This window comes from Mus musculus, chromosome 18 (assembly GCF_000001635.26).
Source record: "Mus musculus strain C57BL/6J chromosome 18, GRCm38.p6 C57BL/6J".
Lineage (NCBI taxonomy): Eukaryota > Metazoa > Chordata > Mammalia > Rodentia > Muridae > Mus > Mus musculus.
In genome coordinates, this window is record NC_000084.6 from 70,137,501 (window position 1) to 70,145,017 (window position 7,517).

The window sequence follows — 7,517 nt, forward strand, 5'->3', positions numbered from 1 at the left end:
CTGTAGCTACTGACATTCCTCAGAGATGCAGATTCACAGCGCCCCATTCTGCTGCCATTACAGTCTTTCTACCCCTCTTCCTCTATGTTCTCTGAGCCTTAGTTGCAGGAGTTGTATTGTACAGTTATCCATTTGGCTCCACAGCTCTGCATTTTGATTGGTTGTATTGTGTGGAAGATTCCCAAGCAGGGTTGTCTCTTTCCAACAGCTGGAGGGAATACATATTAGTTGTTTTTCTCATTGTTGTAGCGAAAGACTTGGCAAAGGCAGCTTAGGAAGGAGGGTCATGGTTCGGTTCACAGTTTGAAGATACAGTGCATCTTGGCGGGGAAGTCATAGCTGCATGAGGCATGGGGCAGCTGGTCCATTCTATCCAGAGGCGGAGTCAGAGAGAGGTGAATGCTGATGGACAGGTTCTATTTCCTCTTTCTGTTTAGTTTAAGACCTCAGCCTGAGTGAGAATTTGATAGTGACAGCCATGTCCACATAGTTATGTGAAGCAGGAAGACAGAAGTAAAACAATATTCTGGATTATCCTGCTTATCAATAAATGCATAGCATACATTTTAGACTCTCATTGGTTTTATACTCAAAGGCTAAATTTCATGCTTTTTAAAAGCTTTCTGGTGTAAGTACAGTTCCTCCTTCTCTTCCTTTTCTTTAGTTTTCTTCTTCACGTTCATTATCTTCTTCTCTTTGAATCTAGTTTATGAAGTAGTGTTTTCTTGTGCAACTCCCGAGGCTAAACGTGTTCCTGCAATCCTTCGGCTTGGTCTCCCAAGTACTGGAATTATAGGTGTAGGCAGGCCACCAGGCACTACTCAAACTTTCTTTTTTAAAATAAGAAATAGCCAGTTCTGGAAATGATAATACCTTAGCTCTCAAAGCTAGGTAATTAACAACTTTCTCTTTTTTGTTAGACTGCAATGAAAAGAATAGCATTGTCCTTCCCGGTTCATGTAATTCTGCCAGTGTGAATGTGATGCCCTACTAGGCTCTCAGGGGCTTCCCATTTGATGTTTTATTTAATAAGCAAAAAGTTTAATTGGCTTTCAAAAGGAAAGTCTCAAGTTACATGCAATTTTATCCAGTTGTGGTTTATGGAGGGCAACCACTCCTCAAAACTTCATGTCTGAGTTGTGATTTTCATTCTGCGGGAATCCAGAAGGACAGCCCCTCCCTTCCTACAATCTCCTGGGGCATGAACACTGCTCCCTCCCATCACCAGATCCCTATTAGAAGGTGACCCTGTTTGACTTCAGTTTTCTGAAGCTAATCCTGGGCTCCACTGTCTCTAAGCAAAGTACAAGTGCTAAGCACATAAAAATGAAAGCTAAGGGCTGTAGAGATAGCTCAGTTACTAAGAGCACTCATGGACTGCTCTGTTAGAGGTCTTGAGTCAAATTCCCAGAAACCACATGGTAGCTCACAACCGTCTGTAATGGGATCCGATGCAATGGGATCTTCTCATGTGTCTGAAGACGTTGACAGTGTACTCACACATATAAAATAAATACATCTTTAAAAAAGTACAAAACTTCACACAACATTTACAGACATATATACCACAGTTATGTGAACAACCAAAACATAAAATTAAAATTGGCCCTGGATTCTGAAATTAGTGAAAGGCAATTACTGTGTCTAACCTGATTTTTCTTTCTTCAGTAGTCACCAATGAAAATGATTTTCTCTGCTTAAGAAATATCATGTAGGGATATTGATATTTTCTTTTTGTATAGTTATTGCCTCCTAAGGACACTGCAAATTTATAGTTATAACTACTTCTAACTTCATTTAAGCTAATATGTTATATTTATAAGGTAAATATTGCAGCTCAATATTTAAAACATAAAATGTATGTATTAGTGCAGTGAAACGTAGGTACCAGTCCAGCTGCTCTCTCTACTGGTCAATCACAGTTTTAGGAGAACCATAGGCACATTATCCAAGGGTTCATTACTGAACATGTTTTCATTTAGGGCATTTAAATGTTTTATATTTCAATGTGTACGATATATTTATTGTACATTATGCAATGTATAACCTGTAAATTAAATGTTTGTAGGTATGTATAGATTATAAGTATACAACATTTAAATTATACAATGTATAAAATACATTTCAAATACAAAACTTCTTTTCTGTTTTGTTTTTGTTTGTTTGTTTGTTTGTTTGTTTTGAGGCAGGGTGTCTTAGGGTTCTCTAGAGTCACAGAACTTATGGTATGTCTCTGTATATTAACGGAATTTATTGTAATGACTTACAGTCTGTAGCCTAACTAACTCAACAACAGGCAGCTGTGGATGGGAAATCCAAGAATCTAGTAGTTGCTCAGTCCCACGAGGCTAGTTGTTTCACTTGATCTTCTGTAGAAGTAGGCTCCAAAAGATGTGCTGGCAAGTAAGTGCAAGTGATCGAAGAAGAGTGAATCTTCCTGCTTCCAATGTCCTTATGTAGGCCTCCAGCAGAAGGTGTGGCTCAGATCAAAGGTGTGTACCACCATGCTTGGATCTAAAACTTGCTTTTTCCCAAGCTGACCTTGAACTCAGAATCTGCTTGCCTCAGTCTCTTAGAATTAAAGGCACCTTGCCTAGGTCTAAGCTATTCATGGCCACTACGCTCAAGATCTCCATGTCAAAGTCCAGGTCAGAAACTTATCTTCCAGCTTCAGGATCTGGATCCCAGGTGTGCCCTCCATTTCTAGATTATAGTGCACTTCAGATGTGATCGAGTTGACAACCAGGAATGGCCATCACACAGGGTATCTCTGTGTAAAGCTCGCTGTCCTGGAACTCACTCTGTAGACCGCTTGCCTCAAACTCACAGAGATCCCCCTGTCTCTGCCTCCTGAGTGCTGGGATTAAAGGCAGGTCACCACCTCCCAGCTAATAGAAGACTTCTTGATCCACTAAAAGGATTTTATAAATCCCTTAATAATTGCTTTCAGTGAACTCACAACACCATGTCTTGCATTGTGTCTTGGTTATTTTCTTTCCCCAGGTATATATTGCAATCATAAACTGATAATTAACAAACTTAATATGATAAACCTTTCTGGATGAATCCACGTATTACAATTGGCAGCACACACACATATAAATGGATTACTGGAGATCTCAACACACCTAACAATGTAACCAGGTCTTAAAGTTTCCAATGCCTGAAAACATTAAGGAGGTCTCTTCAATGGGCTTTTAATTTATTTTTATCTCAGTTTTCTTCATAAAACCATGTTCCTTTAGGCTTTCTAATAGTAAACAATTTCCTCAGTGCACATGTTGTTACATAGAAGAGATCTCAGGCTGCTAATTTATCATATGCGTCTAAGGGTGTCTCCTAACTGTGCCATAGAGATCGATGAAGTGGGTTTCTCTGCTAATGCTGACTGTACTCTGGGACATGAGTGTCTCACCAGCGTTCTGAAAGTCCACCCTTCTGCTAAGAGTAAGGAGCTGTAGACGTAAAGGAATCAGGAAGAGACACCTACCCTTTACCAGAGCAGTGATTAGAAAAGAATGCTGAAAGCTTTGAAAACAGAAAGCAGAAACCGCAGCCCTGAGCAAAACCACTCCCCTCTCCGAACTGTGTGTAAACCCAGCTTCTGTAGCAAGCCTGAAGCCTACAGGAAAGGAACCCCGGCTGCCACTCCAAAGTGGAGTTTCAGGCCCATCACTTGTGGTTTCTGTCACCCTCTGTTGCTCCTCATGAATGAAACATGCAGATGGCACCGCACATTGGCTCCTTCAGTGAGGAGGAAAAGAAGCAAGGAACACAGCAGAGCCAGTGCCTTAGAGATCTGAGATCAGGTACTTACACCTCCAAACGCTTCCAGATCACAGCCTCGGGGGAATAGCTAGCCCATTTCTTTACAGCACTGTGGCTTGCGTCCGCTGTGGGAATTAACATAAAATAACAGAGTAAGCCATTAGAGCTGGACAGCTGGCAGAGCATCCGATTATGTGAACACTGGAGGCACGCGGACATTGTACAAAAGCTGAGTGATAAATAGCACATGTATACCTTCTCCTCTGGAAAAGGGAGGCAGTGGGAGCCTTGGCGCCGGCTGCTCTCTTCTTGTGTAACAGCTAAACCGGCTCAGTCCTTCTGACAGGGTGAGAAACGCTCCAGCAGACAGTGTCTGGGCGGTCCTAGTGCCTGCTCAGGTTAGAAAGCTAGAAGATTCCACAATCTGCTGTGTCTGCCAGGGGCTGCCATTGAGAGGTTTTAAGGAAGTCCTTAAACCTCCTTAGTCCACTGTTGCTGTGGCTAAGCAGCAGCAACTGTGGGCATTGTTTATGGAAGGATGCGAAGTAAATAATAGTTTGCTAATGTCATACAGTCTATGCTGTTGAGAATAAACGGATTAGAGATGACCAAAGAGTGTCAATGTTAAAGACCATCCGACAGAAAACCAGTTTGCATGGACACCGTGTTTATTGAAATGCATTTATTTCGTGTTTTTTTTAACCCACATTTAACTCGTAAAGGAAACAATACAAAAATTTCTTTAACCATTTGTAAATACTCTGAGGTTCTAATAACTCAAGCCTAGCCTATTCTGTTTAAAAAAATACAAAAGAAAACAAATGCAAAAGAAATAGAGAACTTTGGGAACTTATTCTTTAAAGGGGACAAAAACGTAATCTTCCTTTATTCATTTTCTCCCATCTTTATCACCAAACTGTCTTTCCGCCCACCCACGCCATTTACATTTTCTGTGACCCCGTTATCATTTAACAATACTATACCACTTGCAAAAAGAATCTATTCGGTTTACTTTGTAAAGTAACCTTTGGAAGATGACTCAACATATGGTAGGATCACAGTAAATATCCGAGAAACTAATGAAGCAGACAATAAACGGAGGAAAGTTACTGTGTATAATATAGCTAGTGAAGTTCATCTCTGAGCTGACAAAATCCAATTTACTGTGCATCTCTAAGCAGCTGCTTCCATTCAGGTACCATTCCGAGGACACCTTTGCCCCTACGGAGTTCATAATTTACTGTTATTTTATTTCATTTTTTAAAAGACATGTTTTTATTTTCTCTCTCTGTGTGTGTATGTCTGTGAGAGAGAGAGAGAAAGAGAAAGAGAGAGACAGAGAGAGACAGAGAGAGACAGAGAGAGAGAGAGAGAGAGAGGCAGAGACAGGAAGAGACAGAGACAGACAGAGAGAAGTGTGTGTGAATGAATGTATATCACATGTGCTGCTCTGGTGTCTGCACAGACCAGAAGAGGATATCAAGTCCCTTGCACCTAGGATTCAGACATCTGAGAGCAGTTCGATATGGATGTTGGGAACCAAATCTGGGGCCTCTACAATAGCAACCAATCCTCGTAAAGCTGACCACACTTTAGCCACATTATAATTTAAATTAGAAGATTAGCCTAGGTATGGTGGCACACACTTCTAATCCCAGCATTCAGAAGGCAGAGGCAGGTGGATTGCTGTGAGTTCAAGGCCAGCCTGATCTATGAAATGAATTCCAGAACAGCCTGGGCTACACAGGAAAACCCTTTCTCGAACAAAACAAAACAACAACAAAACCAAATAAAGAAACAAAAACAATGTATTACATAAGTACCAAATTATACGTATGTAAAATATTTAAATATTTGTCTTGAGATGATAGGTTACATAAGTCACACATTTTGATGCACAGCTGAACTGGAGGGTCAGGCTTCTATTTGCAGTGTTTCCAGGTAAGAGATTGAGTGCAGGAGCAGGTTAGTACAGATGGGACTAAAATCTTAAGTGTCAACTTCAAGTCAACTTTGATATTTTTCTAACAAAAGCACATAAAAATAGCGAAATTGGAAGAGGGAAGTGGATAGGTAGGTTTGTGTGGAGCGGTGGGTTTGTATTGCAGGCCTTGGATCACAGCCTGGCCTTACAAGTGCTCAGCGGGGGAGTGTCACCATCTCAGAGAGCTGGGTCTGCTGGTGAAAAAAGACACAGCATCGACCTCATGTCTAAGCAGTCAGGTTGCATAGATGATGTTGAATAGCTAGGAACAAGATATATAAGGCACTGGCACATATGCCAGAGAAGACAAGACTCCAGAGTTCAGGAACAAAAATTCAAGACAAGACTCTCACTATGTACAACTCCAGCGTTTTCTCTCATGAAGATCAGAGATCTATTAAGCCTAGGGTCATATTGAATGGATCAGTGAGGGAGAATATAGTTTTTAATGATCTGAGGACCTGAAAAATCAACCACTGGACTGATCTTAAGTCACATGTCAAAGAGCTTTAACTGATTGGTGGGTGGAATACATAGCATGAGGTCCTGTGGGTCATTACAGAGTCAGGTTAACTGGAGCATAATTCTGGATCAGACTTATGCTTGGTTGAGCCCAGTAGATGAGGACTTGCTTCCGTGTTACGTTTCTTTGTGCTTCTTCGTAATTTAGCATATTTTGAAAAAAAAAATTAACTGCAGAGAAAGGGCAGTGATGTCCCCTTAGGAGATGACTGTAAGTAGGAAGTCATGCCTGACTTGGCTAGAGGCAGGGAAGTATTTATGTAGCTAGTGAGGGGCCAATGTATCTTTGCCAGGCATCTGTCTACAGCTACTTACTTCTGTGAGTATTATCAAGCCTTGGTAAGAATGCTGTATTATGCAAAGGCTGGGTCCTCAAGATACACAGACATGTTATCTGTGCAATAAGGATAGGTAGGGTAAGAAAAAGTAGGGTACTGAAAGACTCCTCGTCCCTCATCCATTGAAGGACTCCCCATTAGGGTGAAAGTGCAATAAGAAAATCTTAAAACTTTTAGGAAAAAAAAAAAGATATAATGTTCTGAAAAACAAACAAACAAGAAAACCCACAAACATCAAGGAAGAAGACCCCACAAGGAATGTCGATAGGGGGCTCCCAGAGACTTCTCACTCTCCTTTTGGCATATTTGGACACACAAGTAGTCAACGGTCTGTAGCCCAGAAGAGGACCAGGATAAGAACCAGAACCAATGCCTGCTCACACCTTGGTCTTCGGTTTACATTCTCCAAACCTTCGATAAAGTTTACTACCAATTCTAAGCCATTCATCTCTGGGACTTTGCTATAGCCGTCTGAACTAAGTATGGATTCTTCAATACTTTGGGCCTGAGAATGCTTGAAATATGCAGGCCTTGCTCCCCTCCCCCATAGTCTGCTGAACCCTCACAGCTGTTCTGAGGAATCCCTGTGGACTCACCAGGCCCTGGATTGTCGCAACACTCATGTTGTGATGATCTCCTCTGCCAATAGAGAGGGAAGTGTTGGTATCACATCTCTTGGGAGCAACTACCCAGAAGCCAGTGGTGGCTGTAAAGACAGACCGATATGGAGCCATATTGACTTTTAAGTAGACTTAAGTAAGGAACTCAGATTTCTAGATAAGCAGGCAATGGGTCAATCCCATGGTTGTTGATAATGTGAGGCTCTGTTTGAATAGTGAAGTGGGGCAGCTGATTACACTTCATAAGTGGGAGTAGACTGAACTCTTTAGTAGCGTTGGGCTTAC

General features: G+C 41.4%; 1 protein-coding gene across 2 annotated transcripts in view; it reads right to left on the minus strand.

Annotated features, from left to right (window-relative positions):
• The window catches only part of Rab27b (RAB27B, member RAS oncogene family), a 162,503-nt gene extending 158,370 nt beyond the window's left edge, over positions 1-4,133 (minus strand). The window contains exons 1-2 of one of the 2 annotated variants that reach the window (XM_006526364.2): positions 4,024-4,133; positions 3,818-3,893 (exon numbers count right to left, since the gene is read on the minus strand). The gene's annotated coding sequence lies outside the window, so the exon portion shown is untranslated. The remainder of the gene's footprint in view (positions 1-3,817; positions 3,894-4,023) is intronic. The other variant, NM_001082553.2, reaches the window with a different exon arrangement.
• Between the last annotated feature and the right edge of the window lie 3,384 nt (positions 4,134-7,517).